Here is a 16,818-nt window from a genome sequence, read left to right as displayed (position 1 = left end):
TTGTCTCTCTTGACCATGGGCCGTGGGCCGGGCCCAACCCACAAAGCTCAAGGCGCACTCTCCACTTCCCTCTGGTAGCCTGATAATACATCACTCCTGACAGACACAAGCAAAAACTAAATGTAGCAGCCTATACACCTAATCATTAGCAATCTGACATGCTGTATTGCATGGAAACTGTAGACTACTAACAACAGCAGCTACATAGTCTAGCCTACTATGGCCCTATCCCTCTGGCCAGGGTAAACAATTCAGTAAGCTGAATTCATTGTCATGTTCTTGGAACCATTCCTGGACAAGCCTTGTGGCATAATCCTGCTGAAAAAAATCATTTTGCAGATGGATACACTGTTGCCATGAAGGGATGCACCTGATTGGCAATGATGTTTAGATATCCTGTGGCATTCAAACATTGCTCAACTTTTATCAAGGGGCCCAATGTGTGCCCTGAAAACACACCCCATGCCATCACCCCACCAGCCTGCAATGCTGACACACGGCATGGATGCATGCAGTGGTGTAAAGTACTTAAATAGTTCTTTATTTTAGTAAATTCCCCCAATTTCTTAACTTTTACTCCATATATTTTCCCAGACACCCAAAAGTACTAGTTACATTTTATATGATTAGCAGGACAGAAAATGGTCCAATTCCCACACTTATCAAGATAACATCCGTGGTCATCCCTACTGCCTCTGATCTGGCAGACTCACTGGTTCGCTTAAAAACCTCTTAAGGATCGTACCCTTTTTTAAAACATTTTCACCTAAAATGACATACCCAAATCTTACTGCCTGTAGCTCAGCACCTGAAGCAAAGACATGCATATTCTTGATATCTTTTGAAAGGAAACGTGAAATGAATGTAGGAGAATAACACATTAGATCTGTTAAAATCATACAAAAAAAATAATTCATGTTTCATGAACTTTGAAATGCAAGAAAGGCCATACTTTCAGATAGGAGTCTAGGTGTAATTTAGATTTTGGCCACCAGATGGCAGCACTGTATGCAAAGGTTCTGACTGATCCAGTGAAGAATTTACATTACTGCACTGTATCAAGTATGCCAGGAGTTCGCCCCAAATGTCCTGAATTGGTCAATTGATACATTTAAGTACATAACTATAGAGAACATATAAAAATGCTATATTAATAAAAAATTTAAGTTTACACACTCCCAGGAATGTCATACATGATGGATCATTAGCTTATTCACTAACTTTCACACATCTAGATGGCCGGGCAGGGTGGGTGTGGTGCCAGAGACAGCAGGGGTTCAAAAATGTAGAACCCAGTTCCTACATTTAACATAAAATAAATGTTTATCAAACAAAACTGTGCTACATTTTTATCTCTGGGACACTAAGGATGACAAATCAGAGTAACATTACTGAATGTAGGTACACTATTTACCTTCAGAGTGTATCAAACCAGTTGCCATGATACAAGTTGTTGTACACTCTCCTCAAACAATAGCATGATATTTTTTCACTGTAATAGCTACTGTTAATTTGACACTGAAGTTAACATTAACAAAGAATGTAAGCTTTCTGCCCATATAAAAGACATGTCTATGTCCCAGAAAGTTAGCTGTTGAATACAATGTCATTATAGTCACATTAGCAACAACCGTCCTGTTTTAGGAACACCCATCCCGTAGAGGTTAATTTAAGAAATTTGAAATGATTCATACTTTTAGTTTTAATACTTAAGTATATTTACAACCAAAAACTTTTACTCAAGTAGTATTCTACTTGGTGACTTTCACTTGAGTTACTCTTGCCACATTAAGAGCAGAAGTAAGGCTTCTCTCCTGTGTGTGTTCTCTGATGAACTTTTAGCTCACCTGTTTTAAAACATTTTCTAGAGTTAGATCAGCGGTGAGGAACAACTCATGTATGTATACGTTCATGTGTTTTTAAGTTACACAGTATAGAGAAACTCTTTCCACAGTCAGAGCATGAGTAAGGCTTCACTCCTGTATGTATACGTTCATGTGTTTTTAAGTTACACAGTATAGAGAAACTCTTTCCACAGTCAGAGCAGGAGTAAGGCTTCTCTCCTGTGTGTGTTCTCTGATGAACTTTTAGCTGACCTGATGTTGTGAAGCATTTTACACAATCAGAGCAGGAGTAAGGCTTCACTCTTGTATGTATACGTTCATGTCTTTTTAAGAGAACCAGTTGAGAGAAACTCTTTCCACAGTCAGAGCAGGTGTAAGGCTTCTCTCCTGTGTGTGTTCTCTGATGAACTTTTAGCTCAGCTGATGTTGTGAAGCATTTTAAACAGTCAGAGCAGGAGTAAGGCTTCACTCCTGTATGTATACGTTCATGTCTTTTTAAGGGGCCCGGTTGAGAGAAAATCCTTCCACAGTCAGAGCAGGAGTAAGGCTTCTCTCCAGTGTGTATACGTTCATGTTGTTTTAAGGTGCACCGTTGGGAGAAACTCACCCCACAGTCAAAGCAGGAGTAAGGCTTCTCTCCTGTGTGTGTTCTCTGGTGAACTTTTAGCTCAGTTGATGTTGTGAAGCATTTTACACATTCAGAGCAGGAGTAAGGCTTCACTCCTGTATGTATACGTTCATGTGTTTTTAAGTTGAACAGTAGAGAGAAACTCTTTCCACAGTCAGAGCAGGAGTAAGGTTTTTCTCCTGTGTGTGTTCTCTGATGAACTTCTAGCTGACCTGATGTTGTGAAGCAATTTCCACAGTCAGTGCAGGAGTAAGGCTTCACACCTGTATGTATAAGTTCATGTCTTTTTAAGGGGCCCAGTTGAGAGAAAGTCTTTCCACAGTCAGAGCAAGAGTAAGGCTTCTCTCCTGTGTGTGTTCTCTGATGAACTTTTAGCTCAGCTGATGTTGTGAAGCATTTTAAACAGTCAGAGCAGGAGTAAGGCTTCACTCCTGTATGTATACGTTCATGTCTTTTTAAGGGGCCAAGTTGAGAGAAAATCTTTCCACAGTCAGAGCAGGAGTAAGGCTTCTCTCCTGTGTGTGTTCTCTGATGAACTTTTAGCTCAGCTGATGTTGTGAAGAATTTTACACATTCAGAGCAGGAGTAAGGCTTCAGTCCTGTATGTCTACGTTTATGTGTTTTTAAGAAGTTCATTCGAGAAAAACTCTTCCCACAGTCAGAGCAGGAGTAAGGCTTCACTCCATTGTGCACACTCTGATGAACTGTCAGATTCCTTGATGTTGTGAATCTCTTCCCACAGTCAGTACAGGAATACGGATTCTCTCCTGTGTGTATTTTTAGGTGTATTTTTAGCTTTGATAGAATTGGGAAAATCTCCTCACAATGTGGGCAGTGGTGAGACCTCTTAGCTCTGTGATCTTCCTGCTGTTGCTCTCTGGATGTAGAGAATGTCTCAACATGGTCTCCTGTGTGAACAACATCAGAAGAACCAGTCAGTTGGAGTGATATACATGTCAATCAAATTTATATTATGAAGCCCTTTTTACATCATAAGTTGTCACAAAGTGCCTTTCAGAAACCCAGCCTAAAATCCCTAAAGAGCAAGCAATGCAAATGTAGAAGCACAGTGGAAAGGAAAAACTCCCTAGAAAGCAGGAACCTTGGAAGAAACGCAGAGAGGAACCAGGCCCAAAGGTGTGGCCAGTCCTCTTCTGTCTATACCGGGTGACATATGTATTCATATCAGTAGGCTGTACAATACAGGGGAATAAAACTATTCTAAAAGTGGGTAAGAGATGAAAGCTAAAAAGGGGCGTGTCATCCTCCACTCACTATCACAAGGGTTAGTAACTACACAGACTCATTTCATATCATCCTCCACTCACTAACACCAGGGTTAGTAACTACACAGACTCATTTCATATAACTTTATAACACTAGCAGTTTGTCTACTTCACTTCTTTGGTCTACTCTCTGATCACTCCAGATAGCTCAGTGAATAAAACAAATGCTGGCAATACTGGTGTCAAACCATGCAAGTGTCAGTAGAATTAAATAATATCTACCTTCTCATGGAAACAGTTCATCATGAAACAGTTCTACAGCAACTTCTTATGCACAGTGGGAAGTTGGAATGAATAACACAAACTTAGTTAGATACAACCTGCTCTTACCATGAGAAACAGATTTCCCAATCTTCTCCTCCTCTTCTTCATCTTTAATGTTGACATTCAGCTCCAGTGTTTGACTGCAGTCTTCCAGCTTCACTGATGCCATCTCTGGATCCTGCAGTGCAAACTGGGCTCCACTGTCACAATCAGGACCCAGTGACTGTAGGTTTGGACTCAGTGTGGAAGGAGAGAGGCAGGCTGGGTTTGTCGTCACTGTTGATGTTACCGGCTTCAGACTTAATTCTAGTCGTCCTGTAGTAACAATGAACAGACAAAAAACGTTTGTCTATATTATTATTTCTTCTTGTTCAATTATCAAATTCAGTGCTTGACTTGGACTGAAATAGGTGCCGGTACTGTTTATATTTAGGTGCAGGAGCTCCACAATACGGTTGAGCTAATATTCTATAAGAGGAACATGAGCTCAAGCAGTAGAAATTTGAGGTGCCGGTAATCAGCTCCTGTCCATCTCATTTCAATAGATGAGGTAGGTAAGCATTGACAACAAAACATGAATTCATTCAAATTAGACAAAGTACACGCTTTAAAATTAGCTATGCTACACAACGTAAGTGAACTTAATCAAAAGTAGATGTCCCAAATTCACAAATGCATGAATGACAAAAACATTTAGTACAAGGTTACAGTTTGTTTTAACCTCGTCTTCACTGTATTTCACATCAAAAACCAATTGTAATTCCCGTTCACACACATTTACAGATAAGTCTGTTGACGCTGACAGAGTGGGCCCAGCCATGTTACCAGCTCGTGAATTTCACACAAAACCAATAACATGCCAAAAAAAAACAACTCAGAAATCTCAAATAAATAGATTTTTTTATAAAAAAATTACGATGAAGAAATTATGTACATCCATTCAGACAAACCCAAAGTTTCTATCCGTGTGACTTTTAAAATAGTTCATCACGTTCACTTGGTTTGACACAAAAATAATAAACCTTTACCAAACGTGATAATACCTTAATGGATTTGTTACCTAGCATGGAATGACATGTTCTTTTGATATTATAAAGTTTAAACATGCTATTACATACCTGTAGTAATAAATAGAACCCGACACAAGGTTATCTTTTTAACATCACAATTCTGGCGCTTTCTTTATTCTGAATATTCAGGATCACTGCTACTCGAACTTCCGCGATGCATACAAAGCCCTCCCGCGCCCTGCCTTCGGCAAATCTGACCATGAATCCATTTGTTGTTCCCAGCCTATAGACAGAAACTAAAACAGGAAACGCCCATGCTCAGGTCAATACAACGCTGGTCTGACCAATCGGATTGCTTCGATCACGTGGACTGGGTTATGTTCCGGATAGCCTCAGACAACATTGATGTATACACTGACTCGGTGAGCGAGTTTATTAGCAAGTGCATCGGAGATGTCGTACCCGCTGTGACGATTAAAACCTTCCCAAACCAGAAACCGTGGATTAATGGCAGCATTGGCGCAAATGTGAAAGCGCGAACCACCGCTTTTAATCATGGCAAGGCGACCGGAAACATGACTGTATACAAACAGTGCAGCTATTCCTTCCACAAGGCAATCAAACAACAAAAGTGTCAGTATAGAGAAAGTCGAGTCACAATTCAAACACGAGACGTATGTGGCAGGGTCTACAGTCAATCACGGATTACAAAAAGAAAACCAGCCCCGTCGCGGACATCAACATCTTGCTCCCAGACAAATTAAACAACTTCTTTGCTCGCTTTGAGGACAATACAGTGCCACTGACACGGCCCACTACCAAAGCCTGTTGGCTCTCCTTCCCCGTGGCCAACGTGAGTAAAACATTTAAACGTGTTAACCCTCGCAAGGCTGCCAGTCCAGACGGCATCCCTCAGAGCATGCGCAGACCAGCTGGCTGGTGTGTTTATGGACATATTAAACCAATCCCTATCCCAGTCTGTTGTCCTCACATGCTTCAAGACGGCCACCATTGTTCCTGTTCCCAAGAAAGCTAAGGTAACTGAACTAAATGACTATCGCCCCATTGGACTCACTTCTGTCATCATGAAGTGCTTTGAGAGACTAGTCAAGGATCATATCACCTCCACCCTACCTGATACCCTAGACCCACTCCAAATTGCTTACCGCCCCAATAGGTCCACAGACTGCCTATCCCATCTGGACAAGAGGAATACCTATGTAAGAATGCTGTTCATTGACTACAGCTCAGCATTTAACACCATAGTACCCTCCAAACTCATTATTAAGCTTGAGACCCTGGGGCTCAACCCCGCCCTGTGCAACTGGGTCCTAGACTTTCTGACGGGCCGCCTCCAGGTGGTGAAGGTAGGAAACAATATCTCCACCCCGCTGGTCCTCAACACTGGGGCCCCACAAGGGTGCGTTCTCAGCCCTCTCCTGTACTCCCTGTTCACCCATGACTGTGTGGCCATGCACGCTTCCAACTCAATCATCAAGTTTGCAGACGACACTACAGTAGTAGGCCTGATTATCAATAATGATGAGACGGCCTACAGGGAGGAGGTGAGGGCCCTTGGAGTGTGGTGTCAAGAAAACAACCTCTCACTCAAAATCAACAAAACAAAGGAGATGATCATGGACTACAGGAAACAGCAGAGGGAGCACCCCCCCATCCACATCAACGGAACAGTAGTGGAGAAGGTGGAACATTTTAAGTTCCTTGGCGTACACATCACGGACAACCTGAAATGGTCCACCCACACAGCATGGTGAAGGCGCAAAAGCACCCCTTCAACCTCAGGAGGCTGAAGAAATTTGGCTTGTCATCTAAAAACACTCAAACTTTTACAGATGCACAACCAGGAGCATCCTGTCAGGCTGTATCACCGCCTGGTACTGCAATTGCACTGCCCTCGACCGCAAGGCTCCCCAGAGGGTAGTGCGGTCTGCACAACGCATCACCGGGGGAAAACTACCTGCTCCCCAGGACACCTACAGCACTTGATGTCACAGGAAGGACAAAAAGATCATCAAGGACAAGAACCACCCGAGCCACTGCCTGTTCACCTCGCTATCATCCAGAAGGCGAGGTCAGTACAGGTGCATCAAAGCTGTGATCGAGAGACTGAGAAACAGCTTCTATCTCAAGGCCATCAGACTGTTAAACAGCGATCACTAACATAGAGAGGCTGCTGCCAACATACAGACTCAAATCTATGGACACTTCAATAAATGGACTTAATAAAAGGTATCACTAGTCACTTTAAATAACACCACTTTAATAATATTTACATATCCTACATTACTCATTTCATATGTATATACTGTATTCTATACCATCTACTGCATCACACATCCCAAGTTGGCGAAGCAGTCAGACGTCCTTTGTCCTCGTCGTGTGTATATATATATTTTTCTTTGCATATCTTTTTATATAGATATATATATAGATATATATATATATATATTATTTTTTTCTTCTAAAAACCCAACTTCAAAACACTCTCCTGCAACCCGCCTCACCAAATATGGTGTGAATCTGTTTGTTTCTTTTAAAAGTATTATTCAGCTCAAATCTGAAATCCACAACAGAAGCTAGCCAGAAGTTAGCCAGTTCACTAGCTAAAGTTAGTATTCAGCTAACCACGGCTAGCGGTCATCAGCTATCCTTTAGCTCGGAAAGCTATCGGCAGTTTTGTACAACGCGACTCAGACCAGAGCATACCGGACCTATTTTCTCTCTATATCCCCTGATTCTTACCGCAAGCTCTGGACATTTTCACCTGTATCTTGCAGCTAGCTAGCTGCTATCCGAGTGACTATTGGCTAACGTCGGTCCCGGAGCAAACACCAATTATCCCGGAGCTAGCCAGCTGAAGAGTTCCATCAGCCACTCCTGGGCTACAATCACCTAGCCGGACCCGTTTTACTGCTGATGCGGAGCCCCACCGGGCCTTCACGACTGGACTACGAACTACGAACGCCTGCTTCAACTGGCCCCTCCGTCGCGACGTAACCTGAACGCCCATCTGCGGCCAATTATTTGTTAGCTGTCTTGAGCATATCGGCTGCTAGCTGAATAGGTCTATCGGACTATTTTCCTGGGCCACTATAACTATAATTATTTTGCCAATTGGATTGGTCCCCCTACCACACGGAACCCCACTAATCTACCGACGGAAACGCACGAGGTGGCTAAAAACAGACCTCCGTCTTCTGCTAGCATGCTACCCATGGCCCGGCTAGCTGTCTGAATCGCCGTGACCCCAATCAACCTCACTACTCACTGGATCCTTATGATCACTCGGCTAAGCATGCCTCTCCTTAATGTCAATATGCCTTGTCCATTGCTGTTCTGGTTTGTGTTTATTGGCTTATTTCACTGTAGAGCCTCTAGCCCTGCTCAATATACCTTATCCAACCCTTCAGCTCCACCACCCACATATATTCACCTGGTTTCAATGATGTTTCTAGAGACAATATCTCTCTCATCACTCAATGCCTAGGTTTACCTCCACTGTATTCACATCCTACCATACCTCTGTCTGTACATTATACCTTGAATCTATTTTATCGCCCCCAGAAACCTGCTCCTTTTACTCTCTGTTCCGGACGTCCTAGACGACCAATTCTCATAGCTTTTAGCCGTACCCTTATCCTACTCCTCCTCTGTTCCTCTGGCGATGTAGAGGTTAATCCAGGCCCTGCAGTGCCTAGCTCCACTCCTATTCCCCAGGCGCTCTCTTTTGTTGACTTCTGTAACCGTAAAAGCCTTGGTTTCATGCATGTTAACATTAGAAGCCTCCTCCCTAAGTTTGTTTTATTCACTGCTTTAGCACACTCTGCCAACCCGGATGTCCTAGCCGTGTCTGAATCCTGGCTTAGAAAGACCACCAAAAACTCTGAAATCTCCATCCCTAACTACAACATTTTCAGACAAGATAGAACTGCCAAAGGGGGCAGTGTTGCAATCTACTGCAGAGATAACCTGCAGAGTTCTGTCCTACTATCCAGGTCTGAACCCAAACAATTTGAACTTCTACTTTTAAAAATCCACCTCTCTAAAAACAAGTCTCTCACCGTTGCCGCTTGCAATAGACCACCCTCTGCCCCCAGCTGTGCTCTGGACACCATAAGTGAACTGATTGCCCCCCATCTATCTTCAGAGATTGTGCTGCTAGGTGACCTAAACTGGGACATGCTTAACACCACGGCCATCCTACAATCTAAGCTTGTTGCCCTCAATCTCACACAAATTATCAATGAACCTACCAGGTACAACCCCAAAGCCGTAAACACGGGCACCCTCATAGATATCATCCTAACCAACTTGCCCTCTAAATACACCTCTGCTGTTTTCAAACAAGGTCTCAGCGATAACTGCCTCATTGCCTGTATCCGTAATGGGTCAGCGGTCAAACAACCTCCACTCATCACTGTCAAACGCTCCCTGAAACACTTCAGCGAGCAGGCCTTTCTAATCGACCTGGCCCAGGTATCCTGGAAGGATATTGACCTCATCCCGTCAGTAGAGCATGCCTGGTTATTCTTTAAAAATGCCTTCCTCACCATCTTAAATAAGAATGCCCCATTCAAGAAATTTAGAACCAGGAACAGATATAGCTCTTGGTTCTCTCCAGACCTGACTGCCCTTAACCAGCACAAAAACATCCTGTGGCGTTCTGCATTAGCATCGAACAGCCCCCGTGATATGCAACTTTTCAGGGAAGTTAGAAACCAATATACACAGGCAGTTAGAAAAGCCAAGGCAAGCATTTCAAGCAGAAATTTGCTTCCTGCAACACAAACTCAAAAAAGTTCTGGGACACTGTAAAGTCCATGGAGAATAAGAGCACCTCCTCCCAGCTACCCACTGCACTGAGGATAGGAAACACTGTCACCACTGATAAATCCACTATAATTGAGAATTTCAATAAGCATTTTTCTACGGCTGGCCATGCTTTCCACCTGGCTACCCCTACCCATACCCCGGTCAACAGCACTGCACCCCCCACAGCAACTCACCCAAGCCTTCCCCATTTCTCCTTCTCCCAGATCCAGTCAGCTGATGTTCTGAAAGAGCTGAAAAATCTGGACCCCTACAAGTCAGCCGGGCTAGACAATCTGGACCCTCTCTTTCTAAAATGATCTGCCGAAATTGTTGCAACCCCTATTACTAGCCTGTTCAACCTCTCTTTCGTATCGTCTGAGATTCCCAAAGATTGGAAAGCAGCTGCGGTCATCCCCCTCTTCAAAAGGGGGGGAACACTCTTGACCCAAACTGCTACAGACCTATATCTATCCTACCCTGCCTTTCTAAGGTCTTCGAAAGCCAAGTTAACAAACAGATTACCGACCATTTCGAATCCCACGTACTTTCTCCACTATGCAATCTAGTTTCAGAGCTGGTCATGGGTGCACCTCAGCCACGCTCAAGGTCCTAAACGATATCTTAACCGCCATCGATAAGAAACAATACTGTGCAGCTGTATTCATTGACCTGGCCAAGGCTTTCGACTCTGTCCATCACCACATCCTCCTCAGCAGACTCAACAGCCTCGGTTTCTCAAATGATTGCCTACTTTTCCGATAGAGTTCAGTGTGTCAAATCGGAGGGCCTGTTGTCTGGGCCTCTGGCAGTCTCTATGGGAGTGCCACAGGGTTCAAATCTTGGGCCAACTCTTTTCTCTGTATACATCAATGATGTCGCTCTTGCTGCTGGTGAGTCTCTGATCCACCTCTACGCAGACGACACCATTCTGTATACTTCTGGCCCTTCTTTGGACACTGTGTTAACTACCCTCCAGGCGAGCTTCAACGCTATACAACTCTCCTTCCGTAGCCTCCAACTGCTCTTAAATACAAGTAAAACTAAATGCATGCTCTTCAACTGATTGCTGCCTACACCTGCCCACCCGCCCAGCATCACTACTCTGGACGGTTCTGACTTAGAATATGTGGACAACTACAAATACCTAGGTGTCTGGTTAGACTGTAAACTCTCCTTCCAGACTCACATCAAACATCTCCAATCCAAAGTTAAATCTAGAATTGGCTTCCTATTTTTCAACAAAGCATCCTTCACTCACGCTGCCAAACATACCCTCGTAAAACTGACCATCCTACCGATCCCCGACTTCGGTGATGTCATTTACAAAATAGCCTCCAACACGCTACTCAATAAATTGGATGCAGTCTATCACAGTGCCATCCGTTTTGTCACCAAAGCCCCATATACTACCCACCACTGCGACCTGTACACTCTTGTTGGCTGGCCCTCGCTTCATACTCGTCGCCAAAACCACTGGTTCAAGTAGGTCATCTACAAGACCCTGCTAGGTAAAGTCCCCCCTTATCTCAGCTCGCTGGTCACCATAGCAGCACCCACCTGTAGCACACGCTCCAGCAGATATATCTCTCTGGTCACCCCCAATCCCAACTCCTTCTTTGGCCGCCTCTCCTTCCAGTTCTCTGCTGCCAATGACTGGAACGAACTACAAAAATCTCTGAAACTGGAAACACTTATCTCCCTCCCCCAGCTTTAAGCACCAGCTGTCAGAGCAGCTCACAGATCACTGCACCTGTACATAGCCCATCTATAAATAGCCCAAACAATTACCTCATCCCCTACTGTATTTATTTTGCTCCCTTGCACCCCAGTATTTCTACTCTGCACATTCACCTACTGCAAATCTACAATTCCAGTGTTTTTAATTGCTATATTGTATTTACTTCACCACCGTGGCCTTTTTATTGCCTTTACCTCTCTTATCTCACCTCATTTGCTCACATTGTATGTAGACTTGTTTTTGTACTGTATGTTTGTTTTACTCCACGTGTATCTCTGTGTTGTTGTATGTGTCGAACTGCTTTGCTTTATCTTGGCCAGGTCGCAATTGTAAATGATAACTTGCTCTCAACTTGCCTACCTGGTTAAACAAAGGTTATAAAAATAAAATAATCTTGCCAATGCCGCACGCCATCGCTCATCCATATATTTATATGTACATATTCTATTCATGCCTTTACATGTGTGTGTGTATAAGGCAGTCGTTGTGAATTTGTTAAGATTACTTGTTAGATATTACTGCAACTAGAAGCACAAGCATTTTGCTACACTCGCATTAACATTTGCTAACTATGTGTATGTGACCAATAAAATTTGATTTGATTATGGTAGTGAGAGGAAGCCCACTGGCCGGCAGTGGGAGAAGATGGAACGAGATGGATTTTGGCCGACATTCTGCAAATGTTCTAATCTATGAAACATCTGATCTTAATACAGTTTTCTGTTCCCAGAACTAAAATCTGTTATGAACAGAGTGGACTAAGTTTTGTAGACTTTACCCTTTGCAAAAAAAATATATAATCGCATTATTTATAAGGAACGTAAAGATGAATTGAGTTATTGCACACGAGCGCTTCACAGAGGAGGCGTTCCCGAACAGAAATATGCAGATGTGTTGTAGAACGCACCAGATGTGTTATAGAACACAGGTTCTCGCTGACTTGTGCTTGGCTCTGCCCACTATGACTAATCTGTTCCCATTGGAAACGACCAGCTGTTGTCTATCTTGGTTTAGTTATAAAATGTGCAATCGTCTGTGCATTCAGGGATCCTTGGGATAGACCTAGCCCATTATATGAGAAGGGCGGTTCTTAATTTGAGCCAGATCCTCCGGCACCTCTCAGTTTTGTAGTCTTCCGTTCCGGAACCCATTCGCAAAGATCAGGTAAGCCTACCTTGTGGCGCGGGGGGAAAAATCCACTGTTTGCAATGAAAAAATCCTCATAAAAGCAATCCGAGTAATCACATTTGGATTCCTCTGTATTTGGCATATCCCATAAAAGACGTAATGTGAAAATGTGCCTGATATTCTAAGAATGTATTAATGTTGGGGGGTACCAGGTTCATTGTTTGTGCAACATTGTAGCCTATTTAGACCAAGGCGTGGCCATTGCTGTGGTGAGAGAGAAACACGCCTGGATCTCTCATAGAACTAAAATGAGATTCACGTTCTATGATCTCTCTGTGCTGTTATAGACATGAGCCTGCAACTCTCATCTCTCCTAACAGGCCTTTCACAATATTTTTTATACAAATTGCTGGAAAACAGGTTGTAAAGCAAATCCTGCTGAAAAGAAAATACTAATCTGTCTGTGTTATCAACTTCCAAATAGACCTATTGAGCGAACAGCATTGTTTTACAAAGTAAAGCAAGAGAGATGAGCTTTTGTCCGGTGAGTGAGCTGCACATCATTGGGTGAGTCAGTGAAACTGGAAAGCTTGTTTAGGACTATAACTTCCTCCTCATATTGTACAATGTGTTTCTCCTCACACCTGACCTAGGCTATTGATGGATTAGAGACACGGTCGCTTTTATTGATCTCAGATTCTCAGTTTGTCAGTGTCAAAGTAGCCTGTCGTTTGTGAGGTATTAAAAAACATTGTGCGAATGTCTCCAGTCATCTAAAATTATGTATAATTGCATGAAATCTGTTTATAAAAGGCCAACTTCTGCAAGTGTCTCCACACCACTGCTCTATGCCAGTGCACAAACTTGGATAGACAGAACCTGATCTTACCATGACTAGCAGATTCCCCAATCTTCTCCTCCTCTTCTTCATCTTTAATGTTGACATTCAGCACCAGTGTTTGACTGCAGTCTTCCAGCTTCACTGATGCCATCTCTGGATCCTGCAGTGCAAACTGGGCTCCACTGTCACAATCAGGACCCAGTGACTGTAGGTTTGGACTCAGTGTGGAAGGAGAGAGGCAGGCTGGGTTTGTCCTCACTGTTGATGTTACCGGCCTCAGACTTAATCTGAGTCGGCCAGTAGTAATAAAGAGAAACGGTCACTTAAGTTATTCTTGACAGTTCTGGCACTTTCTTAATTCTCTAAAAATATGGTTTATATTTAGGTGCAGGAGCTCCACAATACTGTTGAGCTAATATTCTATAAGAGGAACATGAGCTCAAACAGTAGAAATTTTAGGTGCTGGTACTCAGCTCCGGTGAGCTCCTGTCCAAGTCTAGCACTGATCTCATTTCAATATATCTGGTAGCTAAGCATTGATAACAAAACATGAATTAATTCATATTAGACAAAGTATACACTTTAAATTAGGCTACACAACTCTAAATGCACTTAATCTATAGTAGATTTCCTGAATTCACATAAATGCATAAATTACTCAAAAAACATTTAGTACAAGATTGTAGTATGTTTAAGACAGCACTATGTACTATTTTCCTGAATAACCTTGTCTTTACTGTATTATTTCACTCAAAAACCAATAGCATTTACGTTCACACCATAGTAACATGTATGGATAGACAGAAACAACTGAATGTCTCTGAATACAAGTACACATGTAGAAAACTGATTACATTAAGCTCCAAAACAGTAACTTAGTGCAACCGTAAAATTCTCTCTCTCTCTGCTGCACCCTCACTGCCTGCACTGAAGTCCGTTGATGCAGACCGAGTGGGAACCGCCATTTTACCAGCTCGTGAATTTGATACAAAACCAAAAACGACATGTAAAACGAACACAGAGAGCTAAAAGAAATGGATCCTTAATGAAATTACCTTGACGAAATGATATACATCCACTCAGACTAACCCACAGTCTCTAACTATGTGACTTGTAAAAACGTGATCACGTTCACTCACGAGGTTTGACACAAAAATAGCACATAAAACCTTTATCAAACGTAATAATAACTTGACGTATTTGTTACCTAGCATGTTATGACATGTTCTTTCGATATTATAACGTGCTATTACATACCAGTATTAATACATTTGAAACGGACGCAGAGGTTGTCGTCTCGACTGCACAATTCTGGCATGTCCTTTATTCTGAAGAATGATGCGCGCCTGCGCGGAACTTCCTGTTCCCCCACTACCAGTTTCTAAACCCAGAGACGCAACAACGCGAGACTTCAGAGAACGCTTGCGAAGCAAACCAAGCCGGGATTTGAGAAGTCAATGAGATAAGTGAACAATTCTGACACTTTTGCAGCAGCTAATGGGGATCTTAATAAATACCAAAAATATTCCGTTGGCACACACTTGAAACATGGCCTTTCTTTTATCAATTTCATAACTGCATTGGCTTAGTCGCTCTCACTGCGTATGAAATATCCTAGCATCATGTCATAGCGTTGGGCCAGTAACTGAACGGTTGCTGGATCGAATCCCCGAGCTGACAGGGTAAAAATCTGTCGTTCTGCTCCTGAACAAGGCAGTTAATCCACTGTTCCTTAGTCATTGTAAATAAGATATTTTTTTAACTGACTTGCCTTGTTAAATAAAGTTTTTTTTTTAATTACATGAGTAGGCAGACCGAGGTAAAGTTGGTTTTTGATTTGATAGAAATAAATAAAATATCAAGTATTGCATTTAAAGATAAAGAAATCAATAACTCATTCAGTGATTGTCTCAGAAAAAAGTGAGAATATGCATTTATTTAAAATACCTTCAAATGTTAATTTCAAGTGCAATTTGTTCTATATGAAGTTAGACAATGTTTACATCAAGTTGTACAATGTTTACAATCTTAAACAGCATGCCAAATCAATGTTTACCATCTTGAATTGTATGTCAAATCAATGTTTGCATTTTTTGTGCAACAGTTCCACATGTTAAAGTAGTTACAAAGCACAACAGTCATTTATTTATACGTCTCTAATTTAACAGCAAAAAGGCCCCTTCCAATCATTTTCTGTTTTGGCTTTGTTGAAGTCCTTCATTGTCATCCCCAGACAAGCTAAATGGAACCATCTCTGGCACACAGAGCATTCTATCTGCAGTATTAAAAACATAAAACAGGGTTATGTTGATTTACATGTAAATAACAGTTCTGGAATACCCAAATTCTGTTACATGTTTTTGCAAATAGGAACATTTTCAAATTGAATTGGATTTTTGTTCAATTGCTAAATTGACTTTAAAGGACATGCATTTGACCACAACCCTGGCAGAAGCACACATAACTGAGTTGTTAATCATCGTTGAGTATTCAGGCAATATAAATCGTATAGTAATAAAGACATACATTTGCAAAAAACGTATGTTGTAATATCAAACATTACTAGAATGGCGTCTTATAGATTTGATATATTTCTATCAAATCAAAACTGGAATTTGTATTCAAAACAAAGGTTGTACAAATATGCTAGACATTTATGGAATAAATCATATATAGTTTGATGATTCTGTGACAAAGGGTGAATTAGTTATTGATTTATACAGCTTTAAAAATACATTTAAGATTTTATATATTTCCATCAAATCAAAACTGGATTTTCTATTCAAAACAAAGGTTGTAAAAGTATGCTAGACATTTATGGAATAACCCATATCTATTTTTATATCTCTGTGACAATCAATTAATTAGTTATTGATTTTTACAATTTAAAATGGCTTTTGGCGAATTTCTGATGAATGTCTGTTGAATGTCAGAACGTGTGAATATAAAACCAACTTTACCTCGGTAGTAGGCAGATTATCTTCTTCAAACAACGGTAAAACTGATTGACTCTCCTCCTCCTTTCCATCTACTACCCGGATTAGTGCTCCAACCACTCCAGGAATCTTCAGTTTAAGATGATGAACCTCAATATCCAACGAAACTCCAGATATAACACCTTTAATCGGTGCCCTGCTCCGAAATGATATACACAATATAATATACATAATATAATCAAATATATTGATTTGAAATAAAAAAATAAATCGACTAGCTTGTTAGATGTTCTGATATAGACATAATGAC

This window comes from Salvelinus namaycush, chromosome 40, assembly GCF_016432855.1.
Source record: "Salvelinus namaycush isolate Seneca chromosome 40, SaNama_1.0, whole genome shotgun sequence".
Taxonomy (NCBI): Eukaryota; Metazoa; Chordata; class Actinopteri; order Salmoniformes; family Salmonidae; genus Salvelinus; species Salvelinus namaycush.
This window is presented reverse-complemented; position numbering follows the sequence as displayed.